The sequence below is a fragment of the Lontra canadensis genome, unplaced genomic scaffold (genome assembly GCF_010015895.1).
Source record: "Lontra canadensis isolate GAN:19392208 unplaced genomic scaffold, GSC_riverotter_1.0 scaffold35, whole genome shotgun sequence".
NCBI lineage: Eukaryota > Metazoa > Chordata > Mammalia > Carnivora > Mustelidae > Lontra > Lontra canadensis.
In genome coordinates, this window is record NW_022631029.1 from 14,528,379 (window position 1) to 14,552,558 (window position 24,180).

Here is a 24,180-nt window from a genome sequence, read left to right on the forward strand (position 1 = left end):
ACAGCTCACACCATGCCCCGGGACCCCCGAGGTCCATTCAGCTCAGAGATTTGTCCCAGCACAGCCACCAGGCTGCCCCAGGCATTGGACCTAACAGACTTGAATTTGTTGCTGAGGATCAGGCCAGAGTGTGGGTGCAGAGTGATATGCCCGGGCAGACAGAGAAGGGTTCCACTTCCTCACTGGATCCTCTCCAACCTAGCCTGTAATACCAGCCGCCACCACCGTTTAATCCTGGGCTTTAGGGAAAGCTAACCGATGCTCAGGTTCCCTCCTTTTCCAGGTTGGGACATTATAGGGACTCTGAGGAGAGCACCAGATAGAGGCACCTCTCCTTTAAACAGCCCCACAGGGGCGTCTGGGTGGCTCAGCTGGTTAACCGACTGCTTTCGGCTCAGGTCATGATCCCAGGGTCCTAGGATGGAGTCCCGCATTGGACTCCCTGCACTTCGAGGAGCCTGCTTCTCCCTCTGCTTGCTGCTCCCACAGCTTGTGTGCTCTCTTTCTCTTTCTCTCTCTCTGTCAAATAAATAATAAAATCTTGTAAAAAAAATTAATAAATTAAACAGCACCACAATTAGGAAAGGTCCACATTCCCTCTCAAGCACTGGTCTTTCCTGCCAGGTAAGGATCGCGCCAGGGGTGAGAGGTGGGTACTGCTCACGTTGCAGTGTCGGGGGGCGGGGGGGGGCGGAAATGGGTGAAGACAAGGAGAAACGCCGGGGAGAAGCAGCATCACGGGGAGAACTCAGGCCTCCCTCCAGCCCATCCTGGCCTCTGACAGCGTTTCAGTTCCCCAGCCTTCCTCCGAGGGCTCGAGACAAAGACTACCATGTATTCTATTTCCCCAGTGTATTGATATACATTGATATACTTTGATAGATTTCCCCAGTCAAATCTATTGATAGATTTCCGCAATCTATTGGAAACAAACAAATAAATAAGTTTGCAACATACACAAACTACACAAATCTTAAGTGTACAACTCAGTCATGTTTGTAGGTACTTATACTCCCATGTCATCACCAATCAAATCAAGATATAAAATATGTCCAGCTGCCTAGATAGTTTCCCCGTGCCCCTCCCGGTTAGTGCCCCACCCAAAGGCTCTTTCTCATTGCAGAGTATATTCCATTGCGTGGATCTACTATTCGCTTACCCATATGGCTGCCGATGGGCACCTGGATCATTGCCATGTTTTGAGACTTATGAATAAAGCTGCTAGGATCATTTGTGCGCAAGTTCCTGGGCACTCATCTACAACTAGCAGTGCTACAGCCTGGGAAGCCTGATGTCCAGCTGTGGTAACACGGCCAAAATGGTTTTCCAAAGTGGCTGTACCAGTTCCTACCTCCACCAGCAATGCTGGAGGGTTTCAGCTGCTCCTTATCTTTAACTACATTTTTGTTGTCGGTCTTTTTCATTTGGTCATTCTGGGTAGACACACAGTGCTATCTTATTATGGTTAAATTCTTCTAATGACTCCTGAGGCTAAGCACCCTTCCATACGTTTATTGGTCATTTGGAATCCTCTTTGGTGACATGTTTGCTCAAGTCTTTTGTCGCTTTTATATTGGGTTGTCTGTTTCTTATTGGTTGGTAGAAGTTCTTTATATATTCTAGAGATAAATCTTTGGTGGGACGTATGTATTTCAAATATCTTCTCCCGGGCAGCAGTTTGCTTCTTCACTCTCTTAATAGTGTCTTTTGAGAAAGAGTTCTTAATTTTAATGAAGTCTAGTTTATAAATTTCTTTCCTTCTTTTCCTCACAAAAAGCATGATAGTGCTTTTTGTGATCTTGTCGAAGAATTCTATGCCTAGCCTAATTTTCATTCTTCTCTAGTATTTTCTAGAAGCTCCATGATTTGCCTTCCACGTTTAGGTCCTCAACTCATCTCCAGTTGTTTTTACATATATGGTATGAGGTAGCAGAGGCTGGCGTGTACTTCAAGTTCCATCAGCTGTGACCACCAACCAGACACAAGAAGGACCGATAATTGGCTTCCCAGACACCCCTGGCTTTTACTGGATCTTGCAGAAGCATCTAATTCTACCTCGCCGCCTACAACCCAACAAAATTCAGATGTACACATCCCTATTGTTTGAGAGAATTTCTGGACACACACCATATACAAAGCACTCTCATCTCAGGGGAAGCTTCCACAAATTCCCACAGTCCATCTTGACAACTGTACACAGGTCAAATCCTTTTAAAATGCAAAACGGTAAAAAATAAAATAAAATGCAAAAGAGTTAAGAGGAATATGCATAGAGACAATGTCAGATAGCACCTGGCTGTGGGATCTGCTGGGCGCCCACTCTCTGCATCTGCAGGCTGGAAGTTAGGGGGGCCGCAGGGTATGACCAGACATAGCCCCTGTTATCACCATGCCCTCAGCCTGGAGAAGGGACCAAGAAAACATGAGGGATGAGAAAGTAAACAGGAAGAAGCACTGAGGGGAGTTCTCCCTTGTAACGTCTGAGCCAAGACCTCTGTCTGCAAAGGAACTGGCCCTGAGAAGAGAAGGAACATTCTGGATGGAAGGAATGTCACAACGGCTGAGAAAGAACAGAGATTGGGATCTTGCTAGAAGGCATGACAGGGAGTGGCAGAGTGTGTAGGTGAAGGTAAGAAAAAATTTGGATTTTTTCCTAAGCAGAACTGGAATCCACTGGAGGATTCCGCTACATCTCAGCTATCCTCTTGAATATGCACCACACATGTTCTCTAAGAGGATGAAGGGCATTCAGTCGACTTTGAAACCCTTCTCTCATACCACAGTTCAGCCAGGCAAAGACCTGCTCTCAGCCTTGAATGTGCCGGTAAATGCATGTACACACACGTGCACACCCTCCCACACACACACACACCCAGGCCCCGTTGGTGATACCTCAAGCTGAGAACTCTCAGTTCCTCCCCCAGTCCTGGCTGGGACGGTGTCTACCCTGCTGACTTTTGTGTCTCTGCTCATGATTTTTCAGCACTTAAACCAGCTGTAATTGTACTTGCATTCATGTGATGGTTTGATTAATATCTGTTTCCTGAATGAGACTGTCTGTTGACTCCAGAAGGGCAGTGTGAGCCTGTCTTGGTCACCAAGACTTCCGCAGCACCTAGCACAAGAGTTGACCCAAAATAAGTGCTCAATAGTATATATTTTAACTTTTTTTAATGACAAAGTTCAAACACAAACAGAAACAGAAAGAAATGTGCCCAGAGTACAACTTCAATTAGCTCATTCTTTTTTTTTTTTTTTAGCTCATTCTTAATTTTCTTTCCTCTACACCCTTCCCAGGGAAGTAAACCCCAGCCATCATTCCACTCAATGCACCTATGGAGGCATGAATGAATGCATGCCCCCTAGGCTAAGATCGAGGAGGGGCCAAGGAAATGATAAGCTTCTCCACCAAGTTATCAACTCTGATAAAATTTCAGGAGACGAGACTGAAACTATTGGCTAAAATGAATTTCCTTTTCCCCATATTTATTGGTCTTTCACTTTTCAGGGCTATCCATTGCCACATTCATTAAGAAGTGACTGTAAAACAAGGAAGGTTACATCTTTCCCATAATCTCTGTCACATAAAAATCTTAAAAGAGCAAATTTCTTTCCATAAAACAAGGCATGTCTTTTACAAACAAGAAAAAATAATAACCCCCACTTGGGGCAATCTATAGTATGCCTATTTTATCTATTATAACATTTATGGTAACTTGTTCCCAGTGAGCCTGGTCTTCCTGAAGTGCCAATGTGGTGTTACAAAGTCTGGACACAAATGTCATGACCATGATAGTTCCAGTCTAGCTCAGTGAGTAGCACTCAGTACTTAGGGAGTCTTTAATGTCATCCACTTTTCTATGTCCCAAACACCCATAAGAATGACCCGACATGCTAGAATGCAATCCTATCTAATGGTCCTTTTTGTTGTAAAATATAGTATCTGTATTTTCTAACTTTTTTCCTAAGCTCTTCTTTCCTAGAGAAAATTCTTTCTTTAGACTTATGACCTAGACACACATGCTTATGGGAGATTAGACTCTAATAGCTCACGTGTTAGAGTCTAACCTCCCATAAGCATGTGTGTGTGTGTGTGTGTGTGTGTGTGTGTGCACAAGTGTGCATGTGTGTACTAGCAGGATTATAAATCCAGGCTCCTGAATCTCTGCCCTTTGTGGCCCGACAGGGGTAACCTCAGGCAAGTTGCTTTACCCCTTAGCCCACTGCCTCTGCCGTAGCTGCTGGGATGAGGCAGAGGCATAAAAGAGACAGAGTGTGCAGAGCCCTGAGCCCAGCAGGTACACACCAAATGCTCCACCAGTGTAGCTGCTGTGATTTCTATTTCCAAAAAGGAGCTGAAAAACAACTCTGGGCCACTTCTAACTTCTGCTGGGGAGCCTTCCTGATGGCCTGCATGGGGAGTGGGCACACCTGCCCCTACTCCCAGAGGGCAGGGGCAGGGGTAGCCGAAGCCTGAGTTGGAGGGGGTGTGCACCCAGAGGAAGCTCAGGGCACGGCAGCAGTGGCCTCTGAGTCACAGCCCAGGCCCTCCCTGCTACCTCCCTTTGTTCTCTGGGGGATGGAACTGTGACTCACCAGGGCTCCAGTCCTGGCCTGGGCCCATCTGACCAGGGGACCAGACTAGCCTGCCCTCAGTCACTAACACTCCATGCACACAGGCTGGCTGGAGGAACTGCTCCTGCCAGGCCAGACCCCAGCCAGCAGCAGCAGATTTCAGAGGGACCCTCTGGGCTCTTGTGGATAGTTTACACACCACCTCCTTTTGGTTTGTGGCTGTTTCCCCCACCCCCTGAGTGCTCCATCTTAATTCACTCTTAACCTGTGAAGAAAAAGTCCAAGAGACTAACTGTGATATTCATACCCATATCATACCCTCTAACTCCTCTGATACTTTTTTGTTATTATAGGAAAATATACATAGCATAAAATTTACCATTTTAGGGGCACCTGGGTGGCTCAGTGGGTTAAGCCTCTGCCTTCGGCTCAGGTCATGATCCCAGGGTCCTGGGATCGAGCCCTGCATTGGGCTCCTGCTCAGCAGGGAGCCTGCTTCCCTTCCTCTCTCTCTGCCTGCCTCTCTGCCTACTTGTGATCTCTGTCTGTCAAATAAATAAATAAAATCTTTTAAAAAATTGACCATTTTAGCTATTTTTAAATGCACAATTCAGAGGCAGTAAGTGCATCACACTAACCATCACCACTGTCTGCCTCCAAAACTTTTCGTCATCCCAAGCAAAGGCTCTGTACCCACTAAACTATAGCTCCCCCTTCTCCCCTCCCCTGGCCCTGGTAATCTTTGGTCTATTTTCTGCCTCTAAGAATCTGTCATTTGAGGAATCTCATGTAAGTGGAATCACACAGTTTCTGTTCTTTTGTGTCTGGCTTATTTCACTCGGCATGTTTTCAAGATTCACCCCTGTTGTGGCAGGTGGCAGAACTCCCTTCCTATGGCTAGTAATACTCCAATGTATGTAATTACCACATCTGTCTATCCACTCATCTGTCAACAGACACTCGGGTGGTTTCCACTTTTTAGCTACTGTGCATAACGCTGCTATGAATACGGGTGTACAAATAAATGAGTCTTTCTCTCTAAACAATTCCCTGAGGTGGGCTGTGATTACTGTCATCCTCAGTTTACAGACAAGGAAACTGAGGTTACTCCTGTCAGAGGGCGGTGCCAGCATCTGAACCCAGACTGATGACATTTTTACCTTGTTTCTCCAGTTGTGACAAAGAAATGGAGCTGCTCAGCCCCCATGCATTTTCTGTCCTGCACAATGCCTTACTGAGGTCTGTAACATCTTTCCTTGTTCTAGCCTAAGTTCCACTGAAAAGGGGAATGGGGGAGATGCTGTACTGGTGGAATTAGTCTAGACTCCCTCCTTGCAGGGAGAAACCCAACTCCATCTAGACTGGGGAAAAGGAGTATTCGTTGGAAGGATAGTGGAAAAGCTCAGTCAAGTGACGGCACCCAAAGGTGATGTACCCAAGCTGTCACTACTCCAAGTCAGGGGCCCTGTCCTTACTGGTCTGGACCTGGGTGCTTCTGTGCATCTTCTTTGTTGCTTCTGAGCAAGTCAGGGTGAGCTGGGAGAAGCCCATGGCCTGGCCGGGCAGGTTCTCTATGTGGCCCTGAGCCAGTCATCACAGCCAGTGGTGGAGATCGCGATGGGCCCAGCCCGGGGCCATGGCCCCAACCCAGGCTCGGGAGAATGGAGACTCCTTCCCAAGGAGAGGGAGGGAGGCTTGGCAAATGCCTAACACAGACGCTCACTGTGGTGCAATCTACAACAGCAACAAACTGGAAGCTGTCCAATAGTCCTGAACAAAACAAGGTTAAATAAATGAAGTTGCTACAACTCAGTGAAACATGATGTACTGTTTAACAAGTAATAATCATGAAGAGTAACTGGCAACTTAAAAAAAGAAAAGAAAAAAGAAGTTTGTACAGGAATGCCTGGTGGGAAAAGTCGGGAGTCACAGACATACCTTTCTCTATGAACAAGTCGTAGGTAAGAAAAAATACAGGCAAGCATTGTATCATAATAGAAGAATCATAAATGACTTTTTATCTCTAATTTCCCAATTTTCATTTATTGGTTCAATAAATATGCTGAGTGTCTACTTGGTGCCAGATGAGGCGCTGGGGATCCGGCAGAGAAGAGAAGAGAAGGAAAAAACACCGTCCTCGTGGAATTCACTTTCCAGTGAGGGAAGCAGACAAAAACCATATCCCCTATGCTGGACAGTGACAGGAGTAAGGAGACAAAATAAATCAAGGAAGGGAGAGAGGGATATTGGGGAGAGTGGTAATAGTTTAGACATGACAGTTAGGGAAGGAGATATCTGAGTAAAGGCTGAAGGAAGTGAAGGACCAAATTATGTCAACGTCAGGAGAAGAGAAATCCCCGGCAGAGGGAACAGGAAGAGCAAAGGTCCTGGAGCATCCAATTAGAGGAGAGCACTGAGGCTACTATGATTCAGCTGGGGTAATGAGGGGAAGAGTACTACTAAGGAAGGAGTAATAGAAGAAACACAGCCAGATCACGGTGGTCCTGTAGGCCACTGTGAGGACATCAGCTTCTGCTGTTAAGATGGAAGCCCTTCAAGGGTTTTGAGCAAAGGAATGGTAATCTGCCCACTAAGCGTCCCTCTATCTGTGAACTGAGGACAAACTGGAAGGAGGTAAGGACCGAGCTTGGGAGACCAGCAAAGAGATCACCACAGTCACTCAGGTGAGAGGGGAGTGTAGTTTGGACAATGGGTGAAGAGTGGCCACGTTCTGGGTATAGTTTGAAAGTACGAACAGTGGGATTTCCTGATAAGAGTCAAAGATGACAGGCTTTGGGTCTGAACAATCAGAAGGATGAAATTGCTGTTAACTGGCAGGTGGTTAGAGGACCAGCAGAGCAAGGTGCCCTGGAAGTCAAGTAAAGAAAGAGCTTCAAAGAAGAGAAATGCCCATCTGGATGGGGGTGGGGCCTGAGAATATGCCATTGGGATGAGCAACATGGCAATGAGCACAGACCTGGGCAAGAGATGTTCATGAGGGGAACCCAAACCTGGCTGGGAATCACGAGTTCCCAGGAGAACAGGACAGCAACATTATTCCAACAGCCAAAAGGTGGGAACAACCCAACTGTCCTTCAGAGAATGAATGGATAAACAAAATGTGGCATATACATACCAGAGAGTATCATTCAGCCTTAAAAAGGAAAGGCATAAGGACACCTGCTACAACATACATGAACCTTGAAGACATTATGCAGAGTGAAATAAGCCAGCCACAGACAAAAAAGACAAATAGTGCCTTGTTTGTACTGATGCCATTTATGTGAGGTATCTAGAGTTGGTAAATGCATAGAGACAGAAAGTAGGGTGGTGGTTACCAGGGACTGGGGGGAGAGAGAAGTGGAGAATTGATGGGAACAGAGTTTCCATCACCCAAGATGAAAAAGTTCTAGGGGTTGTTACACAACAATGCGAATACGCTTAACAAGACTGGATTGGATGCTTAAAAATAGTCATGATGGTAAGTTTTATGTTACATGTATTTTATCACAATTTTTTTAACAAATGAGAGGGGAAGGGAGGCAGAGAAGGATAGTCAGTCCAAACAATTCTTTCAAGAAGGTTTACTCTAAACTAAAGAGAATGGGGGCATAAGTAGGAGGACAAGAGAACAGAGGGTTTTGGTTGTGGGTTTTTTTTTTTTTAAGTTGGGAGAAATAACAGCATGTTTGTTTTCTGATGGGACTGATCCAGCAGGCAGTGTTCTCAAAGGTTTAAATTATTTCCAAAAGAAAAGCTGTATTTTTGGGGGGTGATGAAAATGTTTTGGAATTGGATAGTTGTCATGGCTGCACAACCCTGCAAATACACCAAAAACTACTAAGTGACTACTAAGTCACACTTTAAGAGAATCAGTTTTATGGTATGTGAATTATACCTTAACAAAAATCAGAGAAAATGAAAAACAAATAATAAATTTAATATTGTCTGGATACTATGGACTCATAGACAGCCTGAGTTCCCACCCAAAGAACCCCAGATAGTTCCTGTGGCTAGTGACCCATGGGTCACTCGGTACCTTGTGGCACAGGAGAAGGGAGCAAAGTCTTCCAAGTTTAGGCTGAGCTACAAATGCTACATCAGCACACAGCCCCTACAGAGAAAGCCACTGAACAAGCCCCTACTGGCTGCACATAAATGGCTCTATTTACTTGGAGCCATGAACTCTCAGGTCTCTGGTGTAAGAGAGAAATGTAAGAAAAATGCATTCAACTCAAAGCAAGAAATCCTGCACCTGCCACCCCCTCCCATCTGCCAACCCATGCCATGGTTGTCTAACTACATGGGAACCAGGGATGGGCTTTAGGGGGCGATCAGTCATGGGTGGGGGGGAATTCTTTCTGAAATGCCCTTCTATTTGTAACACTGTCACACTCAAGCTTCCCACTCACTGCCTTTTTCCTTTCTTCTGAATAGTATCTTGCTCCCTGTTATGCTTAATTTTATGTGTTGTCTAGACCATAATGCCCAGATAGCTAGTCAAACGTTATTCTAAATGTTTTGTGAAGGTGTGGGTATTTTTTTAGATGACATTAATATTTAAATCAGTAGACTTTGAGTAAAACAAATTGCTCTTCATAATTTGGGTGGGCCTGATCTAATCAGTAGAAGGCCTTCATAAAACAAAGATGGACCTCCTCCTCTAGCAAGAAGGAATTCTGCCAGGAGACTGCCTTTGGACTTGAACTGCCATCCCCGCCTCTCTAGCCTGCCAGCCTACTCTGCAGATTTTAAACTTGCCAAGCCTCCATAGGGGGACTGCCACTTCCTTTAAATATATATATCTCTCTCCCTCTCTTGTTCAGTATATGTGATTTATCAATATACATACATCATATATATATGGAGACAGAGAGAGAGGGAGAATGGGAGAGAGCATACATGCCATTGTATATTATATAACATATATCATTATAAATTATACATTTCATATATTATATATGTACACATTACACATCATTATATATTATATAATATATATTATATACTTTTATATATTAACATCCTGTTCAATTTGTTGGTTTTGTTTCTCTGGAGATCCCTGACTAATACACCTCCAAAACTATTTACTTTCCATTGTAAATTATCCCTTATTATCTGTACTTGCACGAAATTTCAAGCCATCAGATGATTAAGAAGATAAAAATAAAAAGCCTACATGGGGAACCTGTGTGGTGCAGGTGGTTGAGCATCTGACTCTTGGTTTCAGCTCAGGTCATGATCTCAGGGTCATGGGATCCACCCCCACATTGGGCTCCCTGCTCAGCATGAAGTCTGCTTGGGACTCTCTTTCTCTCCCTCTTTTCCTGCTCCTTCCCACTCCCTCTCTCAAAATAAATGAATAAATCTTTTTTTTTCAAAGATTTTATTTATTTGATAGACAGAGAGAAGCAGGCAGAGAGAGAGGCGGGGGAAGCAGGCTCCCTACTGAGCAGAGAGCCCGATGCGGGGCTCGATCATAGGACCCTGGGATCATGACCTAAGCCAAAGGCAGAGGCTTTAACCCACTGAACTACTCAGGTGCCCCTAAACGAATAAATCTTTAAAAAAAAAAAAAAAAAAAACACAAAATAAAGCAATTGAGGAAGAATAACATCTATGTATTGATCAAAGCCATCATAGTGGATATATGTGTTTTTAAATGCAACTTTAAGTCAAACAAGTGGTATTAATTTTGTATCCGCTTTGTGGCTACCTTTTCAATCTGTAACAACTCATTAGGCTATTAAGAGGCACCTGGTTGGATCTGTTGGTAGGGTGTGTGACTCTTGATCTCAGGGTCATTAGTCCAAGCCCCACACTGGGTGTGGAATCTAAAAAAAATAAATATTTTTTTTAAAGGATAGCAAATTATACCTTCTTCCCTAATCATTACAGGAGACAGGTACAAGACCCGGGTTCACGCCATGAACTTGTAATAAGGACTTAGCCTTTCTGGGTTCCATCCCAGCTCCACTACTCACTCACAGTGTGACCCTGGGCAAGTTACCTCTCTGTGCCTTTTTTCTCCCCATCCAAAAATGAGGATAACAGTACCCTCTCCCTGAGGTTTTTGTGAGGATTAAATGAAATAATACATGTAAAACACACAGCAAACCATCTAGCACAGAGTTTTTCAAACAGTAGGTTTTCCCCTATTTGTGAAATAAATCTAGTGGGTCTCACAGCCATCATTTAAAAAAAAAATCATAAATCCACTAATGTAGAAAAGAATGATTGGAGGACATTAAATATACATAAGGTATTGTCTCACCAAACTTTCATTCTGGATACACATGTGCTTGCACACACGTGTGCACTCATACATACAAATACACCAAGTGATAGCCTATAGATTTATTTCTTACAGTGGGTCACAGTCAAACACAGGTAGGAAAAGCCAGACTCCCACCATATAATAAGTGCTCAATTACCTTCGGTAGCATCATCATTATTACCTCATTTGGAAAGATAATATAACTTTCTTTATTAGCATAAGAAAACAGGATTGCTTACCCTCGTATCACCTCTGCCACTCATTTGCTGCCGTGCTGCTTAAGAGTCACCCCACCTCCCTAAACCCACTTGCCAACTCTCTCTCCTCAAGGCTTGGTGGTCATTTAAATATTTTCTGACTCACAGGGCTGGCCAAGGATTAGTGAGGCCCTGCCCAGCCCAGAACAGATGAAATGCGAGTGATCTGTTGAGAAAACCACTGGAGTTTGCAAGACGGCACAGGGTTTTTGTAAAATTAAAGCCACGCTGGGGAGAAGCCGTCCCCTGCACCCCCTGGGAGGTGTGTCATGGGAAGAGGTTACACAAAGGCAGCTGAGCCGTATCTTCGGAGACTGGAACTTCAGCTCCGTAACACGCTTCCTTGTTCTGGGCTTGGGTTGTATCACTGTGTTTTTCCCCTAACTTTCCATGTGCACAGGCATGCACCCACACCCCACACTAAAGAATGGAAGTAAAATCCCCATGAACAGCTTGATCTAACAGATTGGGTAAAGGGAACCTGCTAAACCACAGGAACTTGGGTTCTGAAGATCTCAAAATAATTTCCATTGCCTATCATGCTCTCCCCTCCAGAAACAAACTAAAAATCTCCGTAAATTAATACTTTTTTTTATTCCTTTTTTTTTTTTAAACTGTGTTTTGTTTTGTTTTTGGAACAACAGCTCCCCTCTCTCACACACAGTAGCACCATTTTGTTTAAAATGGAGCCCCTCGCCCCAGCAGAGAGCACGCTGAGGTGGAGTGGGTTAGCATCTCCCAGTGTAGTTCCCTGGGCTGTTCCTTCAGTTTGGAAAAGCAGTTTGTTGTCACACACGTAGGCACTTCACTTTTCACTTCTTCTTCTGTAAGAACACAATTGTGGACTTGTGCCAAAGTACGACATCTGGAATGCATAAGTGCAGGTAGAGGTGTAAACTAATCTTCTATTATGTGATAGTATTCCTTTCTTATTTTATTCCATTCTTTAAACCATGATGCCAGTTTGGCGGGGAGGAGGCAAAAACTGCTTTAGCAGAACCCTTTCCTTAAATGAAATCCTGGCTCTGCTCAATAGATGAAACAAGTGAAAATGCAGGCTCACTCTGATACCCTCCAGCACTCCCTGGTGCCTCCAGGGCTGGGGGGCCGGGGTTGGGGGGGGCGAGGAGTGCCAGTTCTCACCAGGATTCTGGTGAGGCAGGGAGTATGGGAAGATCTCTAGGGCTCACCATCACGCCCTCAGATAAATGGAAGCCAGGTCTGCCATTAGCTCAGTCTGTGCTAGAGGCATTCCCATTTCACACGTTCAGGAGTTAAATGTTTTATCTGAGGTCTCCGGACTTAGATTAGACACGACACTATACTTATCACTTTCTTCAACAAGGAAAAGAGATGCTGATGTCCCTGGGTTTTGTCTCTGCAATCAGAAGGCCCCTATTAAAATCTTTTTTTTGCAAAAACTTGACAAGCTGATCCTAAAATTCATATGGGGACCCAGAATAGCCAAAACAATCATGAAAAGGAGAAAGTTAAAGACACACTTCTCGATTTCAAAAGTGACTGCAAAGTCTGGGTGACTCAGTTGATTAAGCATCTGCCTTCAGCTCAGGTCATGGTCCCAGGGTCCTGGGATCAAGTCCCACATGGGACTCTCTGCTCAGTGGGGAGCCTGCTTCTCCCTTTCCCTCTTCCCCTCCTCCTCTGCTTGCTCTCTCTCACACTCAATCTCAAATAAATAAATAATAATAAATAAAAATTTAAAAACAAATCAATAATAAAAAGGCAACCCAATTTTTTTTTAAGATTTTATTTATTTATTTGACAGAGAGAGAGATGGCACAAACAGGGGGACCAGGAGAAGCAGGTTCCCCACTGAGCCAGGGACCCAATGCTCGATCCCAGGACCCCAGGGATCACAACCTGAGCTGAAGGTACATGCTTAACCGACTGAGCCACCCAGGTGCCCCAACAACCCAATTTTTAAAAATTGGTGAAATATCTGAAAAGACACTTTTCCAAAGAAGATATGCAAATGGCCAATAAACACATGGAAAGATATTCAACCAACACAATATTAAAGAAGAACAAAGTTGGAGGACTGCCGCTACCAGACTTCAGGACTTATTACAAAGCTACAATAATCAAGACAGTGTGGTATTAGCAAAAAAACAGACAAACAGATCAAAAAACAGAGAGCCCAGAAATGGACCCACATATATACAGGCAACTGATCTCTGACAAAGGAGCAAAGGCAAAACAATGGAGCAAAGATATTCTTTTCAACAAATGGTTGAAAACTGGACATCCACATGCAAAAAAATGAATCTAAACACAGACTTCTCACTCTTCACAAAAATTAACTCAAGGGGCACCTGGGTGGCTCAGTGGGTTAAGCCTCTGCCTTGGGCTCAGGTCATGATCTCAGGGTCCTGGGATCAAGCCCCACATCAGGCTCTCTGCTCAGCAGGGAGCCTGCTTCCTCCTCTCTCTCTGCCTGTCTCTCTGCCTACTTGTGATCTGTCTGTCAAATAAATAAACAAAATCTTAAAAAAAAAAATTAACTCAAAATGGATCCGAGACATAAATATGAAATGCAAAACTATAAAATCCTTAGAAGATAACATAGGGAAAAACCTAGAAAACCTTGCATATGGTGATGCCTTTTTAGATATAACACTAAAAACACAATGTCTGAAAGAAATAATTGATAAGCTGGATTTCACAAAAATTGAAAACTTCTCTGCAATAGATAATTCCAAGAGAATCAGAAGACAAACCACAGACTAGAAAAAAAATATTTGCAGAAGATACATTTTATAAAGAACTGTTACCCAAAACATGCCAACAGCTCTTAAAACTCAACAATAAGAAAACAAACAACCTGAATTGGAAATAAGAAAGACCTTAACAGACACCTCACCAGAGAAGATACATGGATGACAAGTAAACACCTGAAAAGAGTCTCCACATAGGTCATCAGGGAAATGCAAATTAAAGCAACAGGATACCAGCCCAAGCCTATTAGAATGGCCTAAATCCACAACACTGACAATACCAAATGCTGACAAAGGATGTAAAGTAACAGGAACTCTCTCATTTGTTGGTGGTGGGAATGCAAAATGGTACAGCTACTTTGGAAGACAGTTTGGCAGGTTTCTTACTAAACCAAATATACTCTTTTTTTTTTTTAAGATTTTTATTTATTCATTTGACAGAGAAAGAGATCACAAGTAGGCAGAGAGGCAGGCAGAGAGAGAGGAAGGGAGGCAGGCTCCCTGCTGAGCAGAGAGCCCAATGTGGGGCTCGATCCCAGGACCCCGGGACCATGACCTGAGCCGAAGGCAGAGGCTTAACCCACTGAGCCACCCAGGCGCCCCTAAACCAAATATACTCTTAACATACATACCAGCAGTCACACTCCTTGGTATTTACCCTAAGTAGCTGAAAACTTTTCCACACAAAACCTGCACGTGGTTGTTTATAGCAGCTTTATTCACAAGCGCCAAAACTTACCAGCAATGAAAATGTTCTTTAGTAGGTGAACGGATAAACTGTGATACATCCAGACAATAAAATACTACTCAGAACCAAAAAGAAATGAGCTATCAAATTATGAAAAGACACTGAGGAACTTCAAATGCATGTTACTAAGTGAAAGAAACCAATTGCTACGTACCGTATGATCCTAACTATATGACATTTTGGAAAAGGCAAAACTATGGAGACAGTAAAAAGATCAGTGTTTGTGTGGGCAGGGAGGTGGAGATGAAAAGGTAGAGACAGAGGATTCTTAGGGCAGTGAAAATACTCTGTATGATATTATAGTTGTGTGTAGAATTATCATTATTCATTCATTCAAACCCACTAAAGGCACAACACCAAGAGTGAGCCCTCAGGTAAACTATCAGGCCTTGGGGCACCTGGGTGGCTTAGTGGGTTAGGCCTCTGCCTTTGGCTCAGGTCATGGTCCCAGGGTCCTAGGATCGAGCCCCGATTGATCGGGCTCTCTGCTCGGCGGGGACCCTGCTTCCTCCTCTCTCTCTGCCTGCCTCTTTGCCTACTTGTGATCTCTGTCAAATAAATAAATAAAATCTTTAAAAAAAAGATACGGGTTTCATATGATCATGATGTGTCCATGTAGGTTCATCCCTGGTATCAAATACACCATTCTGGTAAGTGATATTGATAATGGGGGAGGCTGTGCATGTGTGGGAGCGGGAAATATAAAGGAAATCTCTGTACTTTCCTCTCAATTTCATTATTAAAAGAAAAACTAAAACTGCACGAAAAAAATAAAGTTTAAAAAAAAAAAGATGTTCAACATCACTAGCCATAGGGAAGTGAAAATCAAAACCATGATGAGATACCACTTCACACACCCTAGGATGGCAATAATTAAAAAATGATGGGCAGTAACAAGCATTGGTGAGGATGTGGAGTCATTGAAAGCCTCAAGCACTACTGATGGGATTGCAAAATGGCGCTGCCCCTTTGGAAAACAGTATGGCAGCTCTCCAAAATATCAAACAGCGAGTCACCATATAACCTGCAATCCCACTGCAGGTACATACCCAAGAGAACTGAAAATACACATCCACACAAACTTGTACCTCCCTTGGGGGAGGTGAGGGTATAGAAAGAGAGGAGATGTGTATAGACAGAGAAAGCACTCTTGGACATATGGCTAAATGAGGAAAAATTCACAAAATGAGCCCAATAGAGGTACCTGGGTGGCTCAGTTGGTTTGGTATCTGACTCTCAGTTTTGGCTCAGGTCATGATCCCAGGGTCATAAGATCGAACCCTGTGTGAGACTCCACATTCAGTGCAGAGTCAGCGGGAGATGATCTCCCTCTCCCTCCGCCCTGGTCCTCCTCTCTCTCTCTCTTTAAAAATAAATAAAATCTTTAAAAAATTTTAAGAATGAGCCCATTCCGCCGGTTTTTAAAGACATTCACAGGTACACACACCTGTACATCAAAACATAGGAGAAATACCCAATCAGCTGATCATAAATGTTCTCTCTGGAAGCAAGCCAGGGATGCGGGAGGTGGAACTTTACTTTTTACTCCACAATTTCCGATTTGTTTACATTTGTGTACATGAAGAATACAAGCAGGAGCATTTCTTTTTCTAGGCAGAAGGGGAAGGAAAGAGGGAAGAGGCCCCTGGAGTTGAGAAGTGTAGGAGGTTCTTCAAGGAACGAAAGAGTATTCCAAGTAGTAGGAACAGCAGGGGCAGAGCTACGAAGGTGGAAAAATCCTCTGGGGCATTTGAGGGGCTGTTGGGTTCAACCGCATTGGAGGGTCCAGCAGGTGACCTGGGGTGGGGTGTGGGGAAGATGACCTAGAACAGTCCACCGAAGCGGCCAGGTTCCGAGAGCCACAGGTACATGGAGGCCCCCCTGTAGTGGGGGAGGCCTGGGAGAGACCATGGGGACAGGAGGGAGGACCATTTGGGCGTGACCAAAACTCACGCCATTTCACACCTGGCATCTGTCTCACAGCAAACATGCCCTCGGCTCCATTATCCAGATTTAGCTCCGAATACAATCGTCTCCAAAAGTGTAGCACCCACCCCTGATGAAGTCTCCAAGTCTGAATGAAGAACTCCTGGTGTGTTTGAGCAAACTTTCGTGAGCACAGTGCCATGACAGAGTGACATGTGTCTGCTTTAGGTCACCAGGGAATGACCACGGCCCTTCCTGCACAGGGGCTGTGACAGGATACGCACTCTGTGCATTCATCTCCACAGCAAACCCATAAGGTCCAGTCAAGCACTGTTCCCATGCACACATATGGAAACTGAGGCTTGGAGAGGTCAGGCACTTTGCCCAAGGTCACTCCACTAGTAACTCAATGCTGGAGCTAAGCCTGGAACCAGGACGCCTCCCACCTCCAGACATATCAATGTGCCTTAAAACCAGCCACCACGCTAGATCACCACCCCAGCTTCCAGAAAAATATTAAGCTCAGAATTAAAGATGGATTCAGGGCTCGGGGTTCTATCCACAGGAGCAGCAAATCCTGATCCATAAGTTATCATAAAGCGGAGGTGGCGTTTCGGGACGAATAACTAACTTGGGCTGTTAAATAACTATTTCAGTCTTGAGCTAGATGAGCGAGGCAAGGCACCGACCAGCCTGCTTTGTCCTTCAACTCTGGCCAAGGTCTCCAGCCTCTCTCCTTGGAGCATTCGGTTTTGACTTGGGCCCCATGTCCAGCTCTGCCCTGAGTCATGGGTCTACCTTGGAAAAGTCAGGAGTCACCTGGGGAAAGAAAGCAATGGCCTCCTCCTGCCTTGCTGTTCTGTGGCCACCAGAGACCCTGGAGCATCCCTTAACCCCCCAGCAAATCCTCACCGTGCCAGGGACTGAGCAGTTGGTGGGAACCAGCCTCTGCCCTCCCAGAGCTGTCATTCCGCAGAGGCTGTACACCAAAGCAAGATCTGTGGGAGAGATTTAAATGCACCCGGCTCTCCTGACATCACTGAATCAATCTTCTGGGAAGATCCCCCTCCACTCCACCTCCTCTGATACAACTGAACAGAGCTCCAGAAAGACACAGTTGGCAAATTATTCACCACTTCCCACCTCGCTTTTCTTAGTCAGGAAGATGGGGATACTGAGAAGACCTGTACCACAGGAAGGTTCTAGATGATAAATGAGGATGCCAGGCCGGAGCCCCAGTAGCACAAGGCACAGCCATTCAGAAGAACTGGCATTTATTGATGGCTAAGACAGTTACTTTTACACAGAATACACCAATACAAGGGTACACATGCACACATGCGTGCACACACACACACACACACACACACTGCTATAACTGATGAGAATCTGAGCTCATTTGAGAGCTGGTAACTCTTCAACTAGACCTTTGCACATGCTATTCTCTCTCCCTTCCATCCCACCCCACCCTCTAATAGAAGGCACTTGTAACCATCCCTTTCTTTTCTTAGATGTCACTTTTTCCAAGAAGCCTCCCTGTCATACCTCCTTTATGCTTGGCTAAGTAACGTCCAATGATCAGCCAATCAACCACTCAGTGGAGAGAATGGGAAGCGGGCATCTCCTGGTTCATGATCCTACACATTTTCATCACTTCATTTTTTTTCCATCAAAGCTTCACTAAGTAACTACTTTCCCTCTAGGTGGTTCCCTCTAGGTGATGACTTGCTTATGACCAAATGACACAAAGGAGGAGGGGGTCCATGGCTAGGGCAGGTGAGGGGAAGCAAGTCTTACTATGTGCAGGGTTATACTTCCAGCAGTACCCCCGAGGCTCATGCTCATTGCTCAGGTGGCAATTTCAGGAAACATCATCACTCCAGGTCCCTCCAAAAAGGAAGGCATAAGCCTTCTAGACAAACATGAGAGCCCACAGTGCTGAGAGCTTACTCCAGCCATGAGTTAGGATCTGGGGAGGAGGTGAGGAAGGTTCTGCCCACACTGCCTCATTTCCCCTCCCCCTTCCCCCATGAGAAAGACCATGTCCAGGGCTCAAGAGCCAACTGGTCAAACCAGGAATTCAACCACAACCTTGGGTCCACATGCGTGGAACTGTCCTCCCCCGGAAATCCACCTTGCTCATTCCTCTAGGTTTCTGCTGGAATGCTGCTTTCTCAGAGAAACCACCCCTGACCTAACCCAATGCTGCCTCCAGGGCGGTCTCTCTGGATCCCCTTCATCGCCATCATTCCACTGACCACACTCTGATATCATACTATAGCTCTACATGTCGACTGTCCGTCTCCGCCACTGGGACGTAAACCCCACAAGGGAGCGACACTGCCAGCCTTCTTGACTGCTCTGTGGCCACTGTCAGAGCCTTCCCTCCAGACGTGATTCTTGACTAAATGGAGTAAATGAGCTAAGCTAAGAGGCTAAGGCACCCATGGAGCTAGGACACCATATAACTAGTCTTCCTTTTTTTTTTTTTTTAAAGAAAAAGTATACCCATTTTCATAACTGAATGAACAGTATTCACTAAAGTGAAGAAGAAGGCAAAACTCCTCTTCAAACCTCTCCGGAGCAGACCCCACTCCACCCACCACACCGGCAATCTCCCACAGAGCAATGCAACCTGACTCAGTTCATCAAAATTATGTATAAAAGCATTTCATTTTCACTCATTTCAACCCGTTCAGCCTGTGCAAAGTGATCTGAATCAGACAATATTTGTACAAACCATTAAGATAATGCATCCAAGGATAAATTTTTTTTTTTTTAAATATATCCGGGGCCAGGGCACCTGGCTGGCTCAGTCAGTACAGCATGTGACTCTTCATCTCGGGGCTTTGAGTTTGAGCCCCATGGTGACCACAGAGCTTACTTAAGGAGAAAAGAAAGTTCTTCAGCTCACCCCCACTTCACTCAGAGGCTGCTCATTCATTCTGTCACTAAGGAACATTTATTGAGCATCTACTGTATGCAAGGGGCCAGAGTTCAGTGGTAAAGAGGGCAGCACCTCTACCCTCTTGAAGTCTACATTCTCCTGGGTGGATGCAGACAATAAACCCAGAAATAGATACATGAGTATGACCACTTCAGGGAAGCTGCATGAATAAAATACAATAGGAGAATGGGAAAGGTACCTATAAGGGGGACAGACTGCTTTGGACAGAGTGGTCAAAAGAATCTTCTCCACAGAAGACACATCCGGGCTAAAGGGAAAGATCATGCCAGACTTGAGAAGGAGCGGCAGGAGAGTGTGCTCGGCAGAAGGAAGGGCATTTGCAAAGACTCTGAGGACAGACAATCTGAGTTCAAATTTTCATGAACCACATCCCTTCCTAATGGCCCCACCACGGGCCAACAGTCCCTACTCCCTCAGCTTGCCTTCTCCTTTCCCCAGTTGACTTCTTTATCAGACCTTCTCAAGTTAAGGCAGACCTGAATTTTCCAATGGAAGTTATACCCTGAGCAGGGTCACAAAACGTCATGTGTACACATCCGCCTCTGGGAGACAGAGGTCATGGTGACAACCTAGGTCTGCACCTGTACAAGCGGTAAGAATCCCCCCACCAGCAATGCAGAGTCCCCTTTTATGGGGCGCAGGCCCTTTGCAGAATATGATGAAAAGGGAACTCTCTGGAAAAATATACACCTGTGCTCCAAACAGATCTCATCCACATTTCTAATCTCATATACATTCCGGGAGATTCCTGGAGTCTCCTGAATCAGAACTCCTGCCTGTGGGCCTAACACGAAAAGAAAGAAGCTAAACTGGGGCAGGCTCCACTGATGGAGGGAAGGGGACAAGATCAGGTCTTCAGGCCCCTAACCACACTCCCACACTCACAGAGATCAGACAGGGTGTCAGCCTACTGGGGGGGGGGGGCAAAGCCTGAAGGAAATCAAGTAGAGCCTTATCCACTCCCCCTCAGTGAGGCAAATATCCAGTCACACCCTAGAGCTTCCAGAGAAGGTTTGAGACCCCATTTCCCACCAGTGTCCTTGACAAAGGTCATCTCCAATCTCATATTCTGAGATACATTTTGCAAAAGGCTGCTTAACTAGGAAACGTTACCACAAAGCCTAAGTGTTTCAGCGCCAAAGGGGACACCACTGTGTGAATAACTCAGGTTCTTAGAAAAGGAAGGAGCAACAGCGCCTGCCCATACCCACCTCACTGGGGAGCTAGGCATGCGGATGCCCTGTTAGATGTCAGCCATAATAATAACAACTACGTAAGTAGAATTTACCATCTATCAGGCACTTTAAGAACTTGAACCTTATGCGACCCTTTAAGATTTGTACTATTGTCACCCCCATCGTACAGATGAGAAAACTGAAGCATAGATGGGTGAAGTAACTTGCCTGAGACTATACAGCTAAGCCAAATTCATAGAAAAGCTCTCCTCTTCCACACCCCAACCAAAGAAGAAAGCAGTTATACCTTGTGCTGCGCATGAAATGCTTTAACATAAGTTTCTGCGGGTGCATCCAAGACAACTAGTGTTTGGCAGGTCTCACACCTCTGCCCAGTGCTGGAAGCAAGCCTGGTTCAGGCATTAAATGGAGAAAGAGTCCTCTAGGAACCAGTCGCTCTGTTTCAAAAAACGCTCAAGTCCCTGAGGAGGCTGAGAGCGCAAGTGCCGCTCTCCTTCGTGGCAAAAGCCCAAAGGAACCCATTCCCCCCGCCCCCTCCACGCTCGGTCCACTTCCACACTCAGAAAATGCTCACCGGTCTCTGGCTATGAGGCACCGAGATTCACCCTAACTCCCTGGTGTCCGCCTCCCTCGCCTCTACCTCAAGACCCTCTGGCTGCGCAATTTAAAAAGATGCAGCCGCCAGCACAAGGGCCCCGGGCGGGCCCGGAACCACGGCCGCCGCCCTGCGCGCTCAACGCCCGGTTCCTGGCAGCGAAGTGACCCGCAGCCCCGCGAGCCACCACCAGCAGCGCCGGACGCGACGCCGACCTGTGGGCGCCCCACTAAGGCTGGGGAAGACTCCGAGGGAGAGGACAGGTGGCGCCTCCCTCCCCGGAAGTCGTTCCGGGAACTTTCGCTTAAAAGCTCCCAGGGACCAAAGTCAGGGTGTTCGGCGCCAGCGGCGGCCGGTCCGGGATGGCGGTGGTACTGCCCACCTGCGTCGCGCCCAGGCGCCCAAGCGCGCTCCGAGTGCCCGGGGCTGGAGAGCTCGCAGAGCCCGCTTTGGCACCCAGACCCGCAGGGGCGACCCGGCGGTGGGGGCAGGGGTCCAGCTCGGGGTAAGGAGTTCAAGACCGGGAGAATCCAGCCCCGGGAAGCGGCGGGCCCCAGGGCGTCTAGCGGGGGCGTCCAGCCAGGCAGGGTCTAGTCGGGGGGGCGGGGTTCCCGGCCGGCCTCCCGCACTCACCTCCGCGGCGCTCAGCGCTGGCTCGGCCCGGCGGGGCTGGAGAGCGCACCGCGGCGACGGCTGTGGTGGTGGCTGCTGCGGGGGCGGCTCCCCCGGGCAGGGCGGGGCCGGGGGCGGGGCGGGGGCGGGGCGGCCGCGCCGGCCACGTGGGCGTGAGGCGGGCGGGGGACCCCCGCCGGCGTGCGAGCGGGGTGGCGCGAGACCCGGACGCAGTCACGCCCGGCCGCAGCTCGGCACTCCCCCCTCCGCACGCCCCGCCGGGGTCCCTGGGAAGACTAGGAAGGCGGACGGAGGAGAGGAGCCCGGCCCCTGGGCCGCCTTTTTACCTAATCCAGACTCTGGCGGGGGAGAATTTACCCGGTCGGGGAAGGGGTGCGCAGCCCGGCTCCCGCTCTCGCGGCGGAGAAGGAGTTGCGGACCCCCGGAGTAGGCTCGCGGGACAAGTATCGGAGCCGGAGGGGACTGGCGACCCAGGGGTGCCCTGGCGGGCGAAGGCCAGAGTCTGTGCATGGAGCTCCGCCCCCGCCCTAAGCTGACCTGCCCCGCGTCGGGTCTTGCCCGAGCCTCGCTTTCCTGGACGGTGGGGGTGAAAATGAGGACGATAGCGAGCTGCGCGAATCTCCGCGCGCCCATAAATCCTCAGGAAGAGCCGCCAGTGGCCTGGGTCACCGTGCGGAAATAAACAGGCGAATCCAAATAAAACTATTTTCTGCATTCATTCATTCGACAGACAAACGCCTACCGTCCTCAGGACCCCCGAGGACCAGTAATAAAGAATGCGCTATACAGTATATAGCTCTCATGAAAGTACAAACTGTGATGGTAAAAATGGAAAATTCATCAGTATTTGCTTTCATGGTGTCAGGTGTGCATTTTAATTTTTTTTAAGATTTTATTTATTTATTTATTTATTTATTTATTTATTTGAGAGCGAGAGGACGAAGCAGACTTCCCGCTGAGCAGGGAGCCCTACCCCGGGGCTCCACCCCAGGACTCTCAGATCCTGATCTGAGCCAAAGGCAGACACTAAACCGATTGAATCACCCAGGCGCCTCTGGGTGTGCCTTTTAAGTGTTTGATCTACTTCTAATACTGACAACAGCCCTGCGAGCTGTAGGAGTTGTGCGGGCCCACTTCCCAGATGAAGAAACTGAAGCTCGCCAGCCCTCAAGTCAGAGGAAAGAGGATCAGCCCAAGAATTACGGCTCCTGCCAGGCTGACTCCAGTAAGTGGCAAGAGCAGCCTGAGGGGACCTCCTCCGTTTTTAACCACCACCCCTGCATTCCTAGGAAGAGGGCGCTGCTGAGGACTCCTTGGAAAGGCACCCGTCCTGACAGCAGCCTCTGGGAGGCAGACCTCCCAGCCCCACCCCTCACCCCCCAAGACCAGCCCAAGGTGATCAGAACTGATCTGAGAGCTGAGACTTCATTGCAACCCCTGGGTCTTGTTGCAGACATACGCCTCCTAGTTCTGGGTGGCCTCTTCCTGGCCTGCATCCTGCCTTTTGGGCCAGAAATGAAACATCTTGAGCAAACCAGCTTTCATTTCAACAGCTGCAACTTCATTCCACTACAACTTGAAGGGGACTCCTTGACCCCAAACCCAGGGCCTCCTGACCCACTCATTTCTTGTTCAAGGAACACATACCCTATGCAGTACTCCATTTCCATTTTGGAGAGCAAAACCTATATCCAGGCCCCTAGTCCTCAGCCTTTTCCCAAAAACCTCTTTTGCTGGCCTCTCCCTTTCCCACTCCACACTATTTCTACCAGGTATGTTTATTAAGTAATAATAAAGGACTTCCACTCCCCGCATGAACCCAGAGCTCAGCAAGGGCTTCAGACCCACAGGTCAATACCTGGTGTTCTACCCAGGCAGCCTTGTCAAAGATAAAAGTTTTATTTCCATTAGCTTCCATTTAACAACAATTTGAGCATCTGCTACATGCCACACACTGTGCTAGGCTCTGGGGAACAGTCGTGAATCTCAGTACGACACACAGTCCCTGACCCCATGGAGCTCACAGCTGATAGAGGAACAGTCAGACCCCTTACTGGGCAGTTAGGAAGCAGGATGTGGAGAAGCACACCCGGGGAAGCACTGGCCCCCATTCAGGCAGAGAGAGACTTCCTGTGGGAAGTAGGCCTCAGCTGAGCCCTAACCAGGCAGTGGGTGGGGGAGAACACGTGATGTGGAAGCCCAGAGGTGGGAGAGCACAGGGCACACTTCTGGGAGTTTATGGAGAGGAACGGGTGCGGAAGAACAAGGCT

The 24,180-nt window shown here is 47.0% G+C and overlaps 1 protein-coding gene across 3 annotated transcripts in view; it reads right to left on the minus strand.

Moving 5' to 3' along the window:
- The window catches only part of ARHGEF3 (Rho guanine nucleotide exchange factor 3), a 318,215-nt gene that overhangs the window by 288,351 nt on the left and 5,684 nt on the right, over positions 1-24,180 (minus strand). The window contains exon 1 of one of the 3 annotated variants that reach the window (XM_032868353.1): positions 22,268-22,350. The exons of 1 other annotated variant lie outside the window; for it this stretch is intronic. The gene's annotated coding sequence lies outside the window, so the exon portion shown is untranslated. Of the gene's footprint in view, positions 1-21,910; positions 21,984-22,267; positions 22,351-24,180 lie in introns of those variants that run through there. One more of the 3 variants, XM_032868352.1, reaches the window with a different exon arrangement.